This window comes from Mobula birostris, chromosome 28 (assembly GCF_030028105.1).
Source record: "Mobula birostris isolate sMobBir1 chromosome 28, sMobBir1.hap1, whole genome shotgun sequence".
NCBI classification, from domain to species: domain Eukaryota; kingdom Metazoa; phylum Chordata; class Chondrichthyes; order Myliobatiformes; family Myliobatidae; genus Mobula; species Mobula birostris.
Window position 1 is genome coordinate 26,438,086 of NC_092397.1, and position 21,575 is coordinate 26,459,660.

Genomic DNA, 21,575 nt, shown 5'->3' on the forward strand with positions numbered 1-21,575 from the left:
TTCCTAATACACATTAAATTCCTTTAAGAAATAAGCTACTTCAATGTCATCCACACCTTTCTGTAACAATACTGCTCCAGCAGCTTCGTCACTAGTGTCTGTTGCTATAGAGAATGGTTTTGAAAAATCAGGTGCTTTGAGCAGAGGATGATAACACAGGATGGCTTTCAGATGTTCAAATTCCTCTTGGCAAAGATCACTCCATACAAATCTTTCATTTTTCCCGTCAAAATGATTTGAGATCCAACAGCACTTCCTCCTTAGTATCAACACGCTGGAGAATATCACCATACAGCCTTTCTCATCATGCTTTCCTCCTTGTCCTTTTCCTTAGTGATCACCAGTAATCATTTTCTACCTCGCATGCTAACTCTGTCTCGGGGCATAAACTCCCACCTTTGTCCGCGGGTGGTCCTGTCCTCTCCCCACTATACTGTTGTTTACTGTGTATGCATAAGATGCATTGGGATTCTCATTGATCCTCCTGAATGAGGACATTTCCTGGTAAATCTTCACTCTCCTGATTCGCTGTGTGACTTGTTTCTTGCTTCCTGTATGTTCCTCCAAGACCCTGTCTAATTTCATCTTCCTCGTCCTTACATATGACTCCTCTTACAATATTTCTCATCATCCTAAGTTCCTGACCATCCCTGTCCTTCTCTACCCTCCTCATAGGAACAGGGAACTACTAAATTCTGACCGTCTGGGCTGTATGTGACTCTCACAGTATCATACATCAGCTCCATCCAGTAACAACCAGTAACATCAGCTCCCAGACAACTCTTTATGACACCTGCCCAATTCTTCCACAAATTTATAATTATCGATCTGCAGGTCCAAATATATTCTTATCAATAATCATCTGAAACCCTCCAGAATTAAGATCCATAGATCTTTCCCAATTAAACTCCAATCATCTTGCTAGGTTAATTTCCCAATACCATACCAAGTGTGTCTCCATCCCTGGTGGACCGTCGACATACTGTTTCTGGAAACCTTCCTGAACACATCAAACAAATAATACCCCATCCGCTCAATGCTACTTACGGACCGGTAGGTCTGGATCCCAAATCTCCCTCCACATGCCTCATGATAAAAATCGTCAGAGTGGCTTCAGCAAGCTTCCCTGTGAGAATATTACTTCCTCTTCACTGTAACTAATCCCTGTTACACCAGTCCCAGTTATCCAGGAAGAGAGCCCAATGATCTGTGTTCCTGATGCCCTCCCTCCGGCACCAAATTGTTAGCCAGAAATTTAAGTGTACCAACGTACCATATCTAACCTCGGAAGCATGTGGCACCTGAAATAATCCTGAAATCACCACCCAAGAGTTACTATTTCCTAACTTTATGCCCTACTCCTTAAGTTCTTTTTGCAGGACCTTGTCTGTCTGTTGTTAGTTCTAATAAGGAACATGACCTCTGGCTGTTCATCCTGCCCTTTCAAAATGGCCCTTACTTTCTCAGAGACATCCTTGGCCATGGCATGATTGGGGTAACGCATCATCCTGCAATCTCACTCATTTACACACATACTCCTGTCTGTGCCCCAGTTATAGTGTTCGCTGCATGTGATTCATATCTTTCCATCCCCGTGTACTTTTGTGCTTTCTGTTTGTAATGAACATTGTTTGAAAATTCATTCATTGTATTCTTCTCTGGTTCAGCTCAGGCAATTTACTTATGCATTCGCAAACAAAGGAGACTGGACATGTGTTGAAACCACAGAATTTGTTAGAAGTCGTACGATTTTGATATAGAACAAAAAGAAAACTGATATCTACAGTATAGCTATACATAATTCGAAACAATACTTATCCACGAAACAAGCCGATCTCTGTGAAAGAGTGGAACCACAGCTGATCCGGCAATGTCACACAGCCGGTTCCCTTGCTTCTTTCCTTCCTTCCTCCCTTCCTCCCTCTCCCTCTCCCTCATGATGTCTCTGTCGCTTTACTATCTCGCTCCCTCTCTCATTCTATTCTCTCTGTCTCTCCACACGCCCACTCCCTCGCGCTCACTCTCGCGACATCTTCCTCGTGTCCTCTCCCTCGCGCGCTCTCCCTCACGTGCTCTCCTTTGCGCTCTCTGCCTCCCGCCAACTCCCTCGTGTGCTCTCCCTCTCGCGATGTCCCCTTCTGTCGCTCTCCCTCGAGCTCAATATCGCCCGCACGCTCTCCCTCAGGCTCTCTCCATCACGCTCACTCTAACGTCATCTCCATGGCACCCTCTCCGTCGCGCCCTCTCCCTCACGTGCTCTCCCGCGCGCCCTTTCCTCGCGATGTCTCACTCGTTCTCTCCTTCGCGCCCTCAGCCCTCGCGCTCACTTTCTCTGTCTCTCCATCTCTCACAGAGAGACAAGTGAACGGATCAGTTCTCTGTCTTCAATTGTAAAACAGGAGCATTCTCCTACAGGAAGGTAGTTCAAGTTGGCAGTGAGAGGGAGACTGTACAGGTAGAGATGGAGGAGAAAAGGAAGGTGAAGGAAAGGACGGGTTTTGACGGGAGCAGGAGTGGTTGATGGAGACGAAAATAAACCCCAAGATCAGGCAGTTTTGTCAGAACCGGGAAGCAGGGAAAACAGGTTCTCCTCAAGCTCCAATTTAACAGGGCGAGAGGTGAGGCGCAAAAGGGATTTTTCTGGGATGGTGAGGTCAGTGATGCCGTCGGGCTCAGCTGTAAACAGTTGTTTTGTAACTCTAAAGCAACACACACAAAATGGAAAAGATTAAACAGTTAACAGGATTCTGATGAACCGTCTCGGCAGGAAAAGTCGACAATTTACTCTTTTCCATAAATGCTGCCTGGCCTGCTGAGTTCCTTCAGAATCCTGTGTGAGGAAAATAGTGAACAGTCGACATTTCGGGTCGAGACCTTTCATCAGGATGTGATTTTGTGTGAGTTGTTTTGTATTTCGAGCATCTGCAGATTTTCTGGTGTTTGATTTGTTACTCTGTTCATCGCATTGTTTCCATTTACCCACAAGTGGGGGATAGAATAGGGAGCATGAAGGCAGCTGAATTGTAAAACTTTACAGCATTTATTTCTAACGTTTCATGAGTTTCAAAATCCGATTCAGTGGGTATTTCAGCGCATTCTTCAGTTCCTCCCGGAATTTGCTCTGAGTCAGGGCGTAAATACACGTGTTGGTGCAGGAACTGAGAATCTGCAGCATTCCCGATGTGTGGTCTGTGATGTAAAGGGGATCCGTGACAGAATAAACAAAACTCATTGAAATCCGTTTATAGATAGAAAATACCACCTGTGTTCCCCACAACAATATGAAACTACCGGTGATGCTGAACAGCAAAACGATGGATTTGCGTCGGTTCTCCATCTCCCGGTCCTTGTCATTCTCTCCACTCTTTTGTCCCCGGAGCCTCCTGCGGGCTCGACTGGCCGCTAGAATCCGCCTGACAGTCAGAATATTGAACAGCAACATCAGAAAGAATGGGACACAAGGGACTAAAATGCGGTGAAACACCTCAAATGCTGACCGTGAGGGAGAGTTTGTGAAGCTCGGTGTAGTAACACAATCCCAGGGAACACCGTTAATTATTTCTCCAGACTCGTACATAAAGCCCCAGGGGACAGTCTCCAAACAGGCCAGCACACTTACTGTCCCGATAACCACAGCTGCCGTTCTCTCGGTGCAATAATTTGTTTTCAGCTTCTCACAGCAAATAGCCACAAATCGATCGACGGTGAAAGCGACAGTCAGCCAGACTGAGGTCGCAGTGCTCGCAAAAATCAACCACGTGACGGGTCTGCATACAGCAGTGATTCGCAGGAATGATCGGGGAAAATAAATCACAGCAGTCCACCTCAGCAGCGGATCGGAGATAACGACCAGGAGATCGGCCGCTGCCATTCCCACCAGGTAGCGAGTGACACATTTGGAGAGTCCGCATTTTCCCCGGGACAGGATCACAATCGCCACCAAGTTCGCTGGAAGAGAGACAGGGAACAGCAAGTTGAGAAAATACTGAGCAGAAGCCGATGCTGCAGCTTGAGGGGATCCTGTAATATTTCCACTTTATTGTTACATTTAGCGGTGGGAGGGTTGAGAGAGGGCGCAGAGCGGCGGGACAGAGAATGAGTTTACACAGTAAAATAAATTCAATATCATCTGAATACGGATTCCTTACTGATGATCGAATCTGAAGTGGCAGCGGGAAACTAAAACTGGGCAACTACCTCCTCAGAGTCAATACTGGATGGAACATTTTCTACCGCGCGTCTCGTCTGGATGAAATGAATAAATCCGGACGCTGATGGCGGGACTCTTCCATCAGACAACCATCAACTTCCATGGCGATCCCTGTCAGCGACAGAACGGCCGAAGGACGGAACAAAAAAGGAAATGCTGGAAACACTGATACAGGTAAAACAGAATATGTGGAAAAACAGTTAACGTATCTCTCCTCAGAACTGTTCACAGAGAGACCGCTGACACGAGTATTAATTGGTTTCTCTTTCCATACAAGCTGCTTGGGGCTTAGTGTTTCCAGCATTCCCCGAGTTAGTTTCCTGTTCCAACATTTACCACCTCACTAACTTTACAACAGAACATTGACTGATTCTAACAGATACAGCGAGTTCTGGCAAATCCTCACAGACAGACATGACGCCTCCCGTTGATTCCATCACAGGGAAGCAGGGGAGAGGAATTCAACGTCCAGCAGCAAACTCGGTGCCGTAGTCAGATATCTGTCTGATAGAGATATGATGGAAAACGTTTCACTCTGAAGCACTAGGTCAGCTCTGTTAATTGACTCTGCAATGAGTTCAGTCTGTTTTCAATCAGCTGTTTACATTCAGGCATACCGCAGACATCTATTTAAAATCGACAACAGATTCGATCTACAACACGAAAGTCCGCACATTTGCTAAATTGTTACTACGAATCATTTGTTTGAGTGTTGCTCCTAACTCAGAAATCCGCTCACATACAAATGCAGACTATCAATTGGTATAATCTCCGCGGGCTCTATAAACAGAATATTTGCAAATGCAGTGCAGCTGCTGCAAGACCAAACGCACAGAGACGGAACATCCCATTATTGATCACAAACCGCTGGAAGAACACTGTCTGACAAGCTCAGTTCCACCGATGTCGGCGGATTCGCTAAATTCCTGCAGCGGTTTGTTTCTAGATCCAAATTCCAGCATCTGTCGTCCCGGTGTTTCCACTCTATTCCTGAAAAGCGGAATACCGGGACTGGAATGTGAGAGTTTAAACCGGCGGCAGAATCAATCACAACATTGGAATTAAACTTCAACATCCGCCCACGGCAGCTGACACTGCGGCTCACCGGGAATTCCAAAGGCTGAAATAAAAGGATAGTAAACGTCTTGTATCCTCCAGATGACTGGATACACCATTTCAGTGCGAATCTGTGATTTCTGTTGCTCCTGTGTTCACAGTTCCGACAGACAGCTGATGCATTCAAAGCAGCCCTGATTTATACAGAGGGTCTGTCTCCAGAGATACGGTTATACACCTCAGTAACTTTCTCAGTTACAGTTGCTTGAACAAACACTTTCATTCAATACCTTTGTCTCTATTGTAAATATTCGGGCGATTGGAGACAAATACAAGAAAATTCTTTGGCATCACCTCAGCAGAGTCTCTGGTGAAAATAGGCCGGTTGATTTAATTACAAAGACTGAGCTTTGTCACGGAGCAGCGACATTTACATATTTCGTCTTTTTGTTGGCTAATTACTGATTTCTGAACGGACACTAGCCACACTGACCAATCTCTACCTCTGTCCCCACAGTTTCCCATTTTGTAAATGTTCTTTAGTACTTCAGCTTCTTCCTGATCTCTCTCTCTCTCTCTCTCTCTCACACACACACACACACACACACACACACACACACACACACACACACACACACACACACACACACACACACGTACACAACACACACAGAAACAATTGTACAATTGTATTTCTATGTTATATCAAATATCCTCATGTACATACTGACAGGTATGGACAGGTATATGGAGAAATTTAAGGTGGGGAGTTAAATAGAAGGCAGGGTTTGAGGATCGGCACAACATTGTGGGCCAAAGAGCTCTATGCTTACTATAAATTGCACATTGCACATTTAGACGGAGACGTAACGTAGAGATTTTTACTCCTCGTGTAAATGAAGGATGTAAGTTATAAAGTCAATTCAATTCAAAACCCATAACCACAGATTCGAACAAAGATACAATAGTGAGGATTAGGATGGAAATGGTCAAATGAGCACATTGCTAACATACAATCAAGAGAAAATGTGCAGATGTTGGAAATGCAAGTCAACGCAAGAAATTCTGCTGAGTTCCTCCAAAATTTTGTGTGTGATATTGCTGAAGTCCCAGTCTTTAATGGGTATCTCGAATCTGTCAAATGTCAAAAGAAATTCAGAAGAAATATTTCAATTTGCAAAGGAATGGGCAAACTGGTTAAATAAAAAAGAAAAGTACTCGAAACAGGGAGATGAATAGATGCAGGATGACTGAAAGTGAAGGAGAAAAAAGGCAATCGTGAGATAACATGTTAGCTGAGAGAGAGAGAGACAGAGAGAGAGGGAGAGAGAGACAGAGAGGGAGAGAGAGAGAGACAGACAGAGAGGGAGAGAGAGACAGAGAGAGAGGGAGGCAGAGAGAGAGGGAGGCAGAGAGAGAGAGAGAGGGGGAGAGGGAGAGACAGGGAGAGAGAGGCAGAGAGAGATACTGAGAAAGAGAGAGAGGGAGGGATAGAGACAGGGAGAGAGAGAGAGAGATAGACTGAGAGAGGGAGAGAGACACAGAGAGGGAGCGAGAGAGAGAGAGGGAGAGAGACAAAGAGGGAGAGAGAGACAGAAAGAGAGAGAGTTAGAGAGAGAGAGGGAGAGAGAGACAGACAGACAGAGAGAGAGAGAGAGAGATAGTGAGAAAGAGAGAGAGAGGGAGAGAGAGACAGAGAGAGAGAGAGAGAGACAAAGAGAGGGAGAGAGACAGAGAGAGGGAGAGAGAGACAGAGAGAGGGAGAGGGAGAGACAGAGAGAGAGAGACAGGGAGAGGGAGAGAGAGGGAGAGACAGACAATTAGGCAGATGTTTCTCCTGTATCTCCCAGTCTCTGCTACAGGGTGAGGGTGTAGGAGTCAATCTCTGCTGGTCAGTTTCGGGTGCCTTGTGTAAATGTCTGCTTGATTCTCCAGCGGTCAGTCTCTGGTATGGTGTGAGAGTGTGTGGTTCATTCTGTACCTGTCAGTCTCTGGTACAGTGTGAGAGTGTGGGGTTCATTCTGTACCTGTCAGTCTCTGGTACAGTGTGAGAGTGTGGGGTTCATTCTGTACCTCTCAGTCTCTGGTACAGTGTGAGATTTGCGGTTAACACTGCATCTTTTAATCTCTCATCTAGTGTAACATTACAACATTTCTTTCAGATTTATTCTTGCAGTTGAATTTTTTGATTAAGTCTATTTTTCATTTTAATCAATACCACAGGGACGATGCCACTGGTTACATTGAACTAATATTCAGGTACTTTGCAGCAGAGCATCTGGAGCAACAAGACCAGACCATTGATTCAAACACTATTCTGTGATAAATATGTAACTTTCCTCGAGTCTCGGTGTGGGACGGTTTGAGTGGTGTGTACTCTGTAGTGACATTTGGACTGATGGAATTGAGAATGATTTTGACTGTAGATTTGTAACCCGTGTGTGCACAGTGATCAGTAATGAGACCTCTGTTTGATCAGATTAAAACACACATGGGTGATCAGATCGCTGATGACGTGAATATTGGTGCAATTGTGGGTGGTGAGGAAGGTTGTCAAATGGACAGAACTGGATGTAGGTCAGTTGGAATCATGGATGGAGAAACGGGGGACAGAGTTTAATCTGGACCAGTGTGATGAGTTTACATTCCAATGTTGGAGGAACGCACACAGTAAATGACAGCACCCTTGGGAGCAGTGATATATCTTGATGTGTCTGTCCATATCATCCTGCAAGAGGTATTGAAAGCAAATGGAGATGTGCGGTAACCTTGTCTTCATCAGTCATGGTGTTGTATACAAACCATATGATGACGTGTTACAGCTGTACAAACACTTGGTTAGGTCACGTTTCGAGTCGTGTGTGCAGTTCTGTTTGCTACATTTCAGAAAGGACGTGGGGACTGTGGAAAGGGCGCAGAAGAGATTTCCCAATGTTCTGTCTGGATTTGTATAGGGAAAGTTGGATAACACTTGGATTGTTTTTTTTTATTTTATTTATAAACACAGAGCAAAATAAACCCTTCGAGCCACACTGCCCAGCAAACCCTGGCAACCCAATTTAACCCTAATCTATTCACAAGATATTTTACAATCACGAGTTAACCTTCCCACTACATTGTTGGATTGTGGGGAAAAAAAAAAACAGGAGGATCTGAATAAAACTGACACAATCCACAGGAAGAACATACAGAGACTCTTTAAAGAAGGTGCTGGGGCTGAATTCTGACTCCGATGCCCCGAGCTGTAACAGCGTCCTGCAAACTCATGGTCATGGCGCCCCAGAGTGCAGTCTCACCTGACACCAGTGTCAGCAGAGGTAACGTGGGCCGAATGGGCTGTTCCTACTCCTGTTTGCAGCTATAAGTAGTAGAGAGAACATGACATTTTATTGATGGGGAACAGAATACAAATGTCGGGAGCTTATGCTTCCCTTATAGAAACATTGAAACATAGACAACCTACAGCACAATACAGGACATTCAGTGCACAATGCTGTGCCACACATGTACTTTAGAAATTACTTAGCATTACCCAAGCCCTCTAGTTTTCTGAGCTCCCTGAACCTATCCAAAAGTCTCTTAAAAGACATTATTGTAACCTCCCCCAACACCGTCACCGGCACCCCATTCCATGCACTCATCACTCTCTGCGTAAAAAACATACCCCTGACATCTCCTCTGTACCTACTTCCAGGCACCTTAAAACTGTGCCCTCTCATGCTAGCCATTTCAGCCCTGGCAAACAGCCTCTGACTGTTCACATGATCAATGTCTCTCATCATCTTATACACCATATATAGGGTGGGGGAGCCCATTTATACATTATTCAGGGAAGAATCTCAATGTGTTGGAATCAGTTCAGGGAATGTTCACTGGACCAATACTGGTAGTGAGCTGGTTGTCTGATGAGGAAAGTCTGGGCTTGTGTTTTCTGTTCGTACTGTCTCCATGTGCTTATACGACCAGAAGATACAGGAGCAGAAGTAGGCCATTGAGTCTGCTCTGCCATTCAATCATGGGCTGTTCCAATTCTTGCAGTCATCCCCACTCCCCTGCCTTCTCCTCATACCCTTTTATGCCCTAGTTAATTAAGAACCTATCTATCTCTGCTTTAAATGCACACAAAGACTTGGCCTCCACAGCCGCTCGTGGCACCAGATTCCGCAGCTTTACCACCCTCTGACTAAAGTAATTTCTCCGCATCTCCGGTCTTAATGGACAATCCTGAAGTCATGCCTCTTGTCCTGGACCCCACCTACCATGGGAAATAAGTTTTCCATATCTAATCTGTTCAGGCCTTTTAACATTCAGAATGTTTCTATGAGATCCCCATTCATTCTCCTGAACTCCAAGGAATACAGCCCAAGAGCTGCCAGATGTTCCTCATATGGTAAACCTTTCATTCCTGGAATCATTCTCGTGAATATTTTCTGAACCCTCTCCAATGTCAGTATATTCTTTCTAAAATAAGGAGCCCAGAACTGCGCACAGGACTCCAAGTGTGGACTAACGAGTGCCTTATAGAGCATCAACATCACACCCCTGCTCTAATATTCTATACATTTAGAAATGAGTGCAAAAATTGCATTTGCCTTCTTCACCACTGACTGAACCTGGAGGTTAACCTTTTGGGTATCCTGCACAACACATCGCAAGTCTCTTTGCATCTCTGCATTTTGAATCATCTCCCCATCTAAATAATAGTCTGCCCATTTATTTATTTTACCAAAGCGCATGACTATACACTTTGTAACATTGTATTTCATTTTCCACTTCTTTGTCCATTCCCCTAAACAATCTAAGTCTCTCTGTAGGCTCTCTGTTTCCTCAACACTACATGCTTCTCCACCTATCTTTGTAACATCGGCAAATGTTGCCACAAATACATTAATCCCACAGTCCAAATAATTGACATACCTCATATAAAGCAGCGGTCCCAACATCGACCCCTGTGAACTCCACTGGTAACCGGCAGCCAGCTAGAAAACGATCCCTTTATTCCCACTCTCCGTTTTATGCCGATAAGCCAGTGCTCCACCCATTGGCAACTAGAACCAGGGACCAATATTTCATGACTTGAGCAAAAGATCAGAGGATTCTTTTCTGAATCTTAATGCGCCCTCAGACATTGGAATTGACAGGTTTTTTGGATCATATCCTTGTATGCTTTTAAGGGAAGGAGAGGGGGATAGTTTATAAGGAGGGGGTGAAATGTTCCTGTGGGCAGACAGGAACATGGAGTTTAATGTTGAAACAGGACAGCCGTGACCTTATTAAGTGACAGAGCAGGTGGGAGTTGCTGAGTGGGGACTCCTGCTCCTCATTTGGATGTGGGTGTGAGCCTGTGGTGTGCTGACCAGGACTGTACACAGAGCTCCAGCCGTGACCCCACTTGTGTCTATACAATTCCACCAGAGCTCCCTCCCCTGCTATTCTGTACCTTCAGCCAACAAAAGCAAGCCTCTCATCCACCTTTTAAACCCATCGAATGCTCCGTCCTTCTAACCTGAGGAATCATTCCACATGCTCTCCCTCTGACCCTCTATTCTTCTCCAGATTCCACAATGTACCATCTGTCTCCTGGCCCTGTTTGGGCTCCCCACCTGCATCACCTCACCTCCCAGATTAAATTCCACCTGCCTATCTGTCCAGTCCACTGATACCTTCCTGTAGTCCTCAGCTTTCCCCCGCACTCTCACCCACATGGTCAACTACACTGGACAACAAATATTTTGCTTCCTGATTACTTTTAGGTACGTATATCTTATGGATTTGGACTGCTGGTATTGAAAATCACTATGCAATGTCCCCATCACACACCATCTCTTTGAAGTTGCCTATATTTTTATATTTCAATTCATAATCCAAGTCAGATTATTTGATGCCAAGATTAAGGGAGGCATTTGTGCTGGTCCACAAATCAAGCAGGCCAGCAATAACAGGCAATTCAAAGAACTTCTATTGGGACCAGAGAAAATCGCATGGAAGGCATTCAAGGAAGTTGTTGAAAATGTTCAATATTTTCCCAGGGACCAGGGAAATATTGACCAGCTGTGTTTCACTGTAACTGTTGTACTGGAAATGTGTGTCTGGGTCCTGGGCTCAGTATGGGGCTGAGTGTCTCTGCTGTCTGAGACTGTAGAACGAATGAGCTGTCAGTATCTCTGTGTTCAGTAACACACCTTGTGTGTGAGAGATGGAGCCACTGTTCTGTTCATTGAGCCTTGGCAAGAGGGAACATTGTCGTACATTGAAGTCTTTCCTGCAGGTAGGAGAAGGAAAGTGAAAGAGGTAAAAGGCAGACACTGTGTGAAGCGACTGGTGCAGCCAGTGCCAGTGTGTGAGGCCACTCACAGGCTGCAGCTCTCAGCTTCTTCTGAGCAGCAGATGGAGGAGGCTCCAAACCAAGGAAGAGACAGACAAACCCCACCACTTCCCGATATGGATCCGGGAGTGGAACAGAGGGATGGACACAACATTCATTTCCCATGGGATTCACCACTCGGAACACTCACTGTCCAGCAACAGAAACTGTCTTCCCATGGTCAGGGGAGAGGAAACTGCAATTATAGTCACCAGCAACTTCTTCCCACTCCGCCACACTCGCCGTGGCCCAATCCCAGTGCAGGAATTAATTCTCACTCCACATTCAAGCTACAGGACCAAGGCCTCTGCAACTGGATCCATGACTTCCTAACCGGAATACCACAATCTGTGCGGATTGGAATAACATTTCCACCTCAATGACAATTAACACTGACACTCCACAGGGCTGTGTGCTTATCTCACTGCTCTATTGTCTCTACAACCAGAACTGTGTGGCTAGGCATAGCTCAAACAGCATTTATAAATTTGCTGATGATACAACCACTGTTTTCAGAATTTCAGATGGTGACAATAAATCATAAATTAGGGTGAACTACCAGTTAGTGGAGTGTTGCTGCAGCAACAATCTTGCACTCAACGTCAGCAAGATCAAAACGTTGATTGTGGACTTCAGGAAATGTGAGATGAAGGAACACAAACCAATCCTCATCAAGGGATCAGAAGTGGAGAGGGAGGACAATTGCAAGTTCCTGGGTGTCAGCATCTCTGAGGATCTAACCTGGATGCAACATATGATGCAGTTATGAAGAAGGCAAGACAGCGGCTATATTTCATGAGGAGTTGGAGGAGATTTGGTTTGTCAACTAAAACGCTAAATAAACTTCTACAAATGTACAGTGGAGATCATTCTGACTGGCTGCATCTCCATCTGGTATTGGGGGCGGGGGGGGGCTTCTGAACGAGATCAAAATAAATAGCAAAAACTTGCAAAACCGGTCAACTCTACCATGGGGCCAGGCTCGGTAGTACACAACATCTTCAAGGAGCGGTGCCTCAGGAAGGCACCGATCATCATTGAGGATCGCCACCACCCAGGACGTGCCCTTTTCACACTGTTACCATCGGGAAGGAGGTCGAGAATGCTGAAGGCACACACTCGGTGATTCAGGAACAGTTTCTTCCCCTCTGACACCCAAATTCTGAATTCTCAATGGGCATTGAACCCATGAGCACTACCTAACTACTTTTTGCTTTTAATTTATGTTTTAATTCTTGTTTAACTACATATTTTAACTTAAATATTTAATACTTAATGTAACTCAGTTTTTTCTCTATATTTATTTATCGTGGATATAATTGTACTGCTGCTGTAAAGTTAACAAATGACACAACATATGCCAGTGATATTCAGTCTGATTTTGATTAAGTTGCTAATTGAGTCTGCCTCATCCTCTCCAGCAACAACCTCCATTGCCCTCACTCCAGAATCGATACCATTCCCTCAGCAACACACCGTACAATTCTGGATGAACTCAGCAGGCCAGGCAGCATTAATGTAAAAGAGTACATCTTTGGCATCTTAGGCCAAGATCCTATGTTTATGAGTAAAAATAAAACACATATACTGATTTAGAATAGTCCAAACACCATTCTCCCATTGTTGATAAGGCTGTTTGTCCAAGACCTTCCCACATAGGAACTATTACAACCCCTTTTCCACAGAGCCCCATCATCAGCATAGAAAGCCAAACCGAACTCAGGCCCAAGATGATTAAAAATATAATAACTATCAGATTAAACAATATTAATCTGATAACACTATCCTGGAGAGGGAGGCATGTTATCTTCCACAAGCTCTGATGACCCACCCTTACTGTAAATGACCCCCCAGAACAAAAAAAAATGATACCCATTTGCAAAACCAACACCAACACCAAGCTTAATGAGTTTAATAAAAAGCCTCTCCCTCCATCGCATGTCATAAAACTATTTCAATGTCCAAAAGCACTGGAAGTACCGATTCTTTCAGCGTAAAAGGATTTCCAGATATCATTCCCAGTAGTACAAGGGCGTCATAGATCTCCCTTTGCGAAACCCACATTGGTAGTGACGAAGTAATTCTCTCTTATCCAAAACAATCATCAGCCTAATTACTATCATTTTCACCATTATTTTACACAACGAGGAAGTGAGACAACAGGCCTGTAGAAACTGGACAGCATCGGATCCCACCCAGGTTTTACAACAGGCTTCACCACAGACCTTTTCCAGTCTCCTGGGAACATTCTTTGCTTCCAGACCTTCTTATAAAACTCAAGCAACTTCTTTCAGACTGTCTCAGGCAGATACTGAAGTGCTGTATATGATAGCTTCCCATATCCCATCCTGGTCTATGGTACATGCCTTACTGGTGGCAAATTTCAATTCAGCCAACGTAAAGTCATCATCCATGGCAATCTCAAATGCCTCTTGTTTCTCACAAATCTTCCCACTGTCCACCAAGAGGCTCTCTCTTCTCTTAAAACACTCTTCCCCTATATTGTCTAGACTATGCGTGTTTGCAAACGTGTTTCTCAAACACTTTGCCTTTTTGTTGTCCATTGCATGAAATTTCCGTTCTCCACTAATACTGGAATCTAGTTATAACCTCTGACACCATTCATTTTCTTCAGCATTCTCCACACCACTGTCAGAGGATCATGGGACAGGAGGACTTGAGATAAAGAAAGGGGGAGGGGGAATCCCAGAGGATAGGCAAGGAGTATAGCGAGAGAGACAGAGGGAGAAAAAGAGAGAGAAAAAGATATATATAATAATAATAAATAAATAACTGATGGGGTGGTCCCATGATCCTCTCATATCCTTTTTGCCAATCAACTGTCCAGCTCTTGGCTCCATCCCTCCCCCTCCCGTCTTCTCCTATAACTTGGGGTCTCCCCCGCTCCCTCCCACTTTCAAACCTCTTACTATCTCTTCTTTCAGTTAGTCTTGATGAAGGGTCTCGGCCCGAAAGGTCAACTGTACCTCTTCCTATAGATGCTGCCTGGCCTGCTGCGTTCAACAGCAATTTATTATGTGGGTTGTATAACTCCGGTCTGTTGGGGATGGCAACATTAATTTACCGGAATAAGACCTGCAGCAGAGTGAGGAATGATCCGACAGAAAGCAGCTCGGGGACTGGTCGAGTCGCATGGAACTATGGGAGACGCCTCACTACTCGGATGCTTTGCCACGTCATTGAGCGATGGTGGTATAGTGGTGAGCATAGCTGCCTTCCAAGCAGTTGGTCCGGGTTCGATTCCCGCCCATCGCCGGTTGTACAGTTTTACACTACATAACATATAAACCTCTAACATAGACACGATCTACGCAGAACTCCATTCGCCAAGTAATCGACTCACGCTAATTCACGCTGTGAGTGTAAATTGATTCATTAATTATCATTCACTGGTCATGGATCAGTGTTGGAATTAACATCCCTCAAGAGTTTTTCGTTAAATCCTGTTCTGACTCTATTCCAGATTCTGCAAGAATGGACACTTCACAGGAAGGATTTGTAAAGTGTTGCCTGATTAAAGTGTTTGAGCTTGTTTGCCTTCATTGGAATGTCAGCGCCTGAGAGGAAACTTGACCGAATTATCAGAATCAGAATCCTTTATTATCGCCAAGGATGTGACACATACAGGAAATTTGATGCCGATTTCCTTGAGCTCTCGCTGAACAGAATCAAAAAGCAAACAAAACAATAGTGCAAATAACCGTGAACTATATGCAATGAGGTGCTGTATACCAGTGTATGTACAGGTGGACTTGGTTTATAATAGACTAAAATTCAAGTGTTCATAAGACTGATGGCATACGGAAAGAAACTGTTCCTGTACCTACGTGTCCTGGCATACAGTGATCTAAAGCGCCTACCAGAAGGAAGGAGTTGGAACAGGTGAAGTCCAGGGTGTGGTGGGTCTACAGTGATGCTGCTTGCTCGCTTCCTGACCCTATGAGAGACTTAGATTGGGCAGATAGTCAGAATTGGTTTCCCAGGGTAGGGATTTGAAATTCTAGCGGGAATGAATTTAAGGTAGGAGAGAGTTTAAAGATGTGCGGGTCACGTTTTTAGACAGAGTGGGGCGGGTGTTTGGAACGGGCTGCCAGGTTCAGAGACGGACAATATACGATGTGTTTAGATAGACACATGAATATGTTAGTGTGGAGTGACATCGATAGAGGCACAAAGAGAAAATCTACAGATGATGGAGATCCAAGCAACACAAAAAGTGTTGGAGGAACTCAGCAGGCCAGGCAGCATCTGTGGGAAAAAAATAAAGTCGACGTTTCGGGCCGAGTCCCTTCATCCGGACTGGAGCAAACACCGACGAGGAGTCAGAGTTAGACGGTGAGGGGAGGAAGAAACACGAGGTGATATTTGAAACCGGTGGGGGGGAGGGGGTGGCTGGTAAATTAAAGACCTGAAACTTTGATTGGTGAAAGAGATAATGGGCTGGAGAACAGGGAAGGAGAGGAGGCTATGGAAGAAAGAAAAAGGGGCGGAACACCAGAGGGAGGTGATGGGCGCGTAACAGATAATGTCAGAGAGGGAAAAGAGAGCGGGGCTTCGTGAAGGAGGGGGCATTACCGGAAGTTTGAGAAATCGATGTTCATGCCATCAGGTTGGAAGCTACCCAGATGGAATATAATGTTTGCTCTTCCACCCTGAGCGTAGCTTCATCGCGACAATACAGGAGGCTATGGGCTGCCATGTCGGAATTGGAATGGGAAGTGGAATTAAAATGGGTGGCCACTGGGAGATCTCTCTTGTCCTGGTGGAAGGAGTGTAGGTGCTCAGTGAAGTGGTCTCCCAATCTGTGCCACGTCTCACCGATATACAGGAGGCCAAACCGGGAGCACTGGATACAGTAGATGACCCTAAAAGACTCACAGTTGAAGTGTCGCCTTACCTGGAAGGATTGCTTGGGTCCCTGAATAGTACTGAGGGCGGAGGTGTAGGGGCAGGTGTAACACTCGTTTCACTTGCAAGGATAAGTGCCAGGAGAGAGATCAGTGGGATGGACGGACGCACATGGGATTCACACAGGGATCCCTGCAGAGAGCAGAACGTAGAGGGGGGAGGGAAAGATGTGTTTGGTGGTGGGATCCCGCCGGAGTTGGCGGAAGTTACAGAGAATTGTGTGCTGGAGGCGGAGGCTGGGCGGGGTGGGGGGGGTGGGGAGAGTAGGTGAGGACAAGACAAACCCTCTCCCTGGGGGAGGGAGCGAGGATGCGGTGGGGGCAGATGTGAGCAAAATGGAAGAGATTCTGTTGAGAGCAGCTTTCATGGTGGAGGAAGGGAAGCCCCTTTCTTTGAAAAAAAAAAAGACGATATCTCCTTTGCTCTTGAATGAAACGCCGTATCCTGAGACAGATGCGGCGGAGACGGAGGAATTGAGAGAAGGGGCTGGCATTTTTACATGTAATGGGGTGGGAAGCGGTATAGTCCAGGTAGCTGTGAGAGTCTGTGTGGTTATAATGGACATCAGTAGACAAGCTGTCTTCAGAGATAGAGACAGAGAGATGGAGAAAACGGAGGGAACTGTCGGATATGGGACAGGTAAACTTTTGGGCAGGGTGGAAGGTGCAGGCAAAGCTGATGAAGTGGATGAGTTCCACATGGGTGCAGAAAGAGGTAGCAATGCCGTCATTTACATAGTGTAGGGAAAGTTAGGGAGCGACACCAGTGTAGGCTTGGAACATAGACTGTTCCACGTAGCCGACACACAGGCAGGCACAGCTGGGACCCATGCCAGTGTCCATGGCTCACCTTGTGTTTAAAGGAAGTGGGAGGACAAGTTCGGCCAGACGGAGGTGAATGGTGGCGGAGGGGAGCTGGTTGGGTCTGGTTTCCCGATGGAAGCGCAGAGATTTGAGACCTTCCTGGTGCGGGGGTGCGTGGTTTGCTGGACGTTTATAGGGATTGGACATCCACAGTGAAAATAGAATGATGGGGAACCTATGTTGGATGAAAACAATTGGACTCCAACCGAATGATCCAAAATTTAATCAAGCCCACGACATTAGACCCGGCAAGTCCGTTAGTTCCAAAGATGTCGTTCGAGGAAACATGCACTTATGGTCAAAGAGAATGGTGAAGGAGTATGTAACTTACACACTCCTGACAAAAATATACCATGCGCCCCGGGTGCTGTACTCTCTCTTTTCCCTTCTTCTATCCGGCTGAAGGTACAAGACAGCACGTAGTACAGGCTAGTGGATAGCTTCAACTCCGCCGTTATGTCTATTGGATGGTGCCCGAGACGATAAGATGGAGCCTTGACCTCACAATCTACCCGTTATGATGCGGCACCTGATTGTTTACCCGCACTGTGCTGTCTCTGTCGCAGTTACATTTCATTCTGCATTCTGTTATTGCTTAACATTGTTCTTTCTCAATACGTTGTGTAAGGATTTGATCTCTAGAAATAGTGTGAAAGAGAAGCTTTTAAAAAACATTTTAATTCCCACTGAAGTTAACGCTGCAGTCGCAGGGTTTCCGGACAGCACAGCGTTACCCAGCTGGCAATATAACACTCTGCAAAGCTGCCGGTTCACCAGCGTCCCTGGGTGGGCTAGAACCACCAACCTTTCGGTTAACAGCCGAACGCGCTGACCGATTGCGCTACAGAGACATACTGGGAAATGGAGACTATGAATGGTCTATTCCGGGGTTGGAAGATGGTGACTGACAATCGATGCTGTGAGCCGGCTTTTCACATATCACAATCACAACATTGGAATTAAACTTGAACTTCCACCAACGGCAGCTGACACTGCGGCTTACCCGGAATTCCAAAGGCTGAAATAAAAGGATACTAAACGTCTTCTATTCGCCAGATGACTGGATACACCATTTCAGTGAGAGTCTGTGATTTCTCTTGTTCCTGAATTCACAGCTCCGTTAGACACTCTGAGCTGATGCATTAAAAACGACCTCGATTCAAACAGAACATCAATCTCCAGCGATATTGTCAAACACTTCACTAATTTTCTTAGTGACGGCACGTGAACAAACACTTTAATTAAACACCGTTGTCTCTGATTGGACAATTGAAGACCAATACATCAAAATTCTCGGGCATTACTTCAGCAGAGTCTTTGGTGGCAATGAGGCCGGTAGATTTAATGTTAAACGCCAGATTTGTCACGGAAGAGCTACTTTTACAGATTTCATTGTTTATTGTTTGATAATTTTTGCACTAGAAATGGAGACCAGCGACACTGAACGACCCATATCTCGTGTCCTTGCAGTTTCCCATGTTGAACTGTCCTTCAGTACTTCAACTCCCCCCTGGTCGCACACACAAACAGTCTGGAAACACAGAAACGAAGAAAAATGTAAGAGAGAAAACAAGGTCGGGATAGAAACCGTCAAATAACGACGTTCTTGATGTACAAGCACGAAAAATGTGCAGATGCTGCAATACAAGGCAATACCCAGACAGTCTGCTGAGTTCTTCCAGCACTTTGTCTGTGATATTGCTGATATGACAGATTTTATGAGCATCTCAAATCTGACAAAGGTCAAAGGAAATTGTCTTGAGCCGGAGGGCGGTGAGTCCGTGGAATTCTTTGCTGTCGACGGCGATGGAGCCCGAGTCACTCGGTATGTTTCACGCGGAGGGTGGTAGTTACTTGCTCAGTAAGGAAGTCAAAGACTGGGGAGAGAAGGCGTGAGAATGGAGTTGATGAGGATAATAACTCAGCCAAGATGGAATGGGGCAGACTGACTCTGCAGCGCCTGGGTTCAAGTGTACAGAGTTGTTCGCACTTCTGTTTATGTTTTCTCAACGTGATATTTATTGTTCTGTACTTAGCAGTCTGCATTTCACGGGTGGTGTAGAAAACTGCAAAAAATACAGCTTGATACAATCATTTGCAGGTTGACTGTGTGGTTAAGAGGGCATACGATGTATTTACCTTCACCAACCGTGGGTTTGAGTTCAGGAGCCGACAGATAATGTTACAGCTATATTGGACCCTGATCAGACCCCACTTGGAGTACTGTGCTCAGTTCTGGTCACCTCATTCCAGGAAGGATTGGAAACCATAGAAAGGATGCAGAGGAGATTTACAGGGATGTTGCCTGGATTGCGGAGCGTGCCTTTGAGAATAGGTTGAGAGAACTTGGTCTTTTGTCCTCGGAGCGACGGGGGATGAGAGGTGACCTGATGGAGTTGTATAAGATGATGTGAGGCATTGATCCTGTGGATAGTCAGAGGCTTTTTCCCAGGACTGAAAAGGCTCACAGGAGAGGGCACAGTGTTAAGGTGCTTGGAAGTAGGTACAGCTGGGAAGTCAGGAGTAAGTGTTTTTTTTACGCAGGAGTGGTGAGTGCGTGGAACTGGCTGCCGGCGACGGTGGTGGAGGCGGATGCAATAGGGTATTTTAATAGACTCTCGGATAGGTACATGGAGCTTAGAAAAATAAAAGGCCTCTACTCGTTGGAATTTAGAAGAATGAGGGAGGATCTCATTGAAACCTATCGAATATTGAAAAACCTATAAAGAGTGGATGTGGAGAGTATGTCAGCCCAACTTCTATGACCCTGACGTTGATGTTGAGCCGAATCGCCCTGGAACATACTGATGAGTTCCTTTGAAAAATGTCCTCCTGTCTCCCAGGCTGAGTGTCGCGGCTGTCATGGTCTAGGGATTAGGGCGGTAGACCAGAAGTTCATTAACGTTTCAGCGGTCATGTTCCGCTGCGGAGGGAATAACCCGTGTCCACGTAATTTCAAATTATTTTATTCCGTCTCCCAAAGAGTTAATTTTGTCGGCGTCTCCTGATAAAACTATAAAATAAAGAAAAGAAAACGATGCATTTTATTGCGCTGTAAAGCTCTTGTTATGAATTCAGGGCGTCCATTGGAAAAACCATGAATTGAGTGACTCTGGTCACTCTAAGCATGCGGATGATCATCTGCCGCCAACATGGACTGAACTGCTTTCCTACTGAGCCGTACATCTTCAGAATTGGTCCCGACTCCTGATCTTGTGTCTCGGTGAGTTTGCAAAGGAATGGGATGAGACCAGAGAGTATCGGCTCTCCTGACCCGACAAACCTTATGACCTTCTGCTCCATCCCCTCGGTCGTTAAAGATATCTTTCCTCAGGCAGGCAGGAGAGCGGGGTTGTTTGGGTCTACCTTCCTCAGGCGGCGATAAAGGCCACAGGAGGAAAGAGTCTATTTCGGGTCAATTCAGCTGCAGCTCTGCCGCTGTCCATTGATATTTATGCCGAAGGACAGCCCGGAGACAAAGAGAGAGAACGCGGTAGAGACACGGTGGAAGATGAACAGAATGTGTGTCAGCAGGGCCACTGAAACCGGGTTCAGTAAATAATGTGAAACACATTCATTGCTGACATGTCGGGAACGAGGTCTCCTAATGGGTCGGAGCACAGGCAGCACAGAGATAATATCAGGATGGGGCAGGAGATAGCAAATACGAGAAGAAAAGCCGAGAGAATGGTGCGAAATAAATCAACAAAGAACAGATAAGAAAATAAACATTTATAAAGGAAGCCCTCCACTGGAGCTTAGAAAACTAGACGGCAATGGGTAACCCTAGGTAATTTGTAGGTTAAGGACATGTTCGGCACAGCGTTGTGGGCCGAAGGGCCTGTATTGTGCTGTAGGTTTTCTGTGTCTCTATGAAATGATGTGACGTCACAAAGAATCGACAAATGAAAATGAAGAGAAGAATGAGCAACGTCCACAACGGAGCAGCGCGTCACCACGTTCAGACAACATCAGAGAGGCGCAGCGGCAGCATGCTGGGCCCATGGGCGTCCTTTCGGCCGATGGATTGACGATTGTTTCCATGGAGAGCTCTGGAGGTGACGGAGGTCATATCAAATTAACCCGGGCCTATCAGGATAGTCGAAAACTGTCCGGACGTGTGCAAACTTGGAGACCATCACACGGAGAACTT

At 45.7% G+C, this 21,575-nt stretch overlaps 1 protein-coding gene and 1 non-coding gene across 2 annotated transcripts in view; one reads left to right on the forward strand and one right to left on the reverse strand.

The window, feature by feature from the left end:
- Positions 1-21,575, reverse strand: part of LOC140189167 (uncharacterized) — a 420,311-nt gene that overhangs the window by 364,196 nt on the left and 34,540 nt on the right. The window lies entirely within an intron of this gene.
- trnag-ucc (transfer RNA glycine (anticodon UCC)) lies at positions 14,835-14,906 on the forward strand. Its single transcript has one exon. It is a non-coding gene; the product is annotated as a tRNA-Gly (tRNA).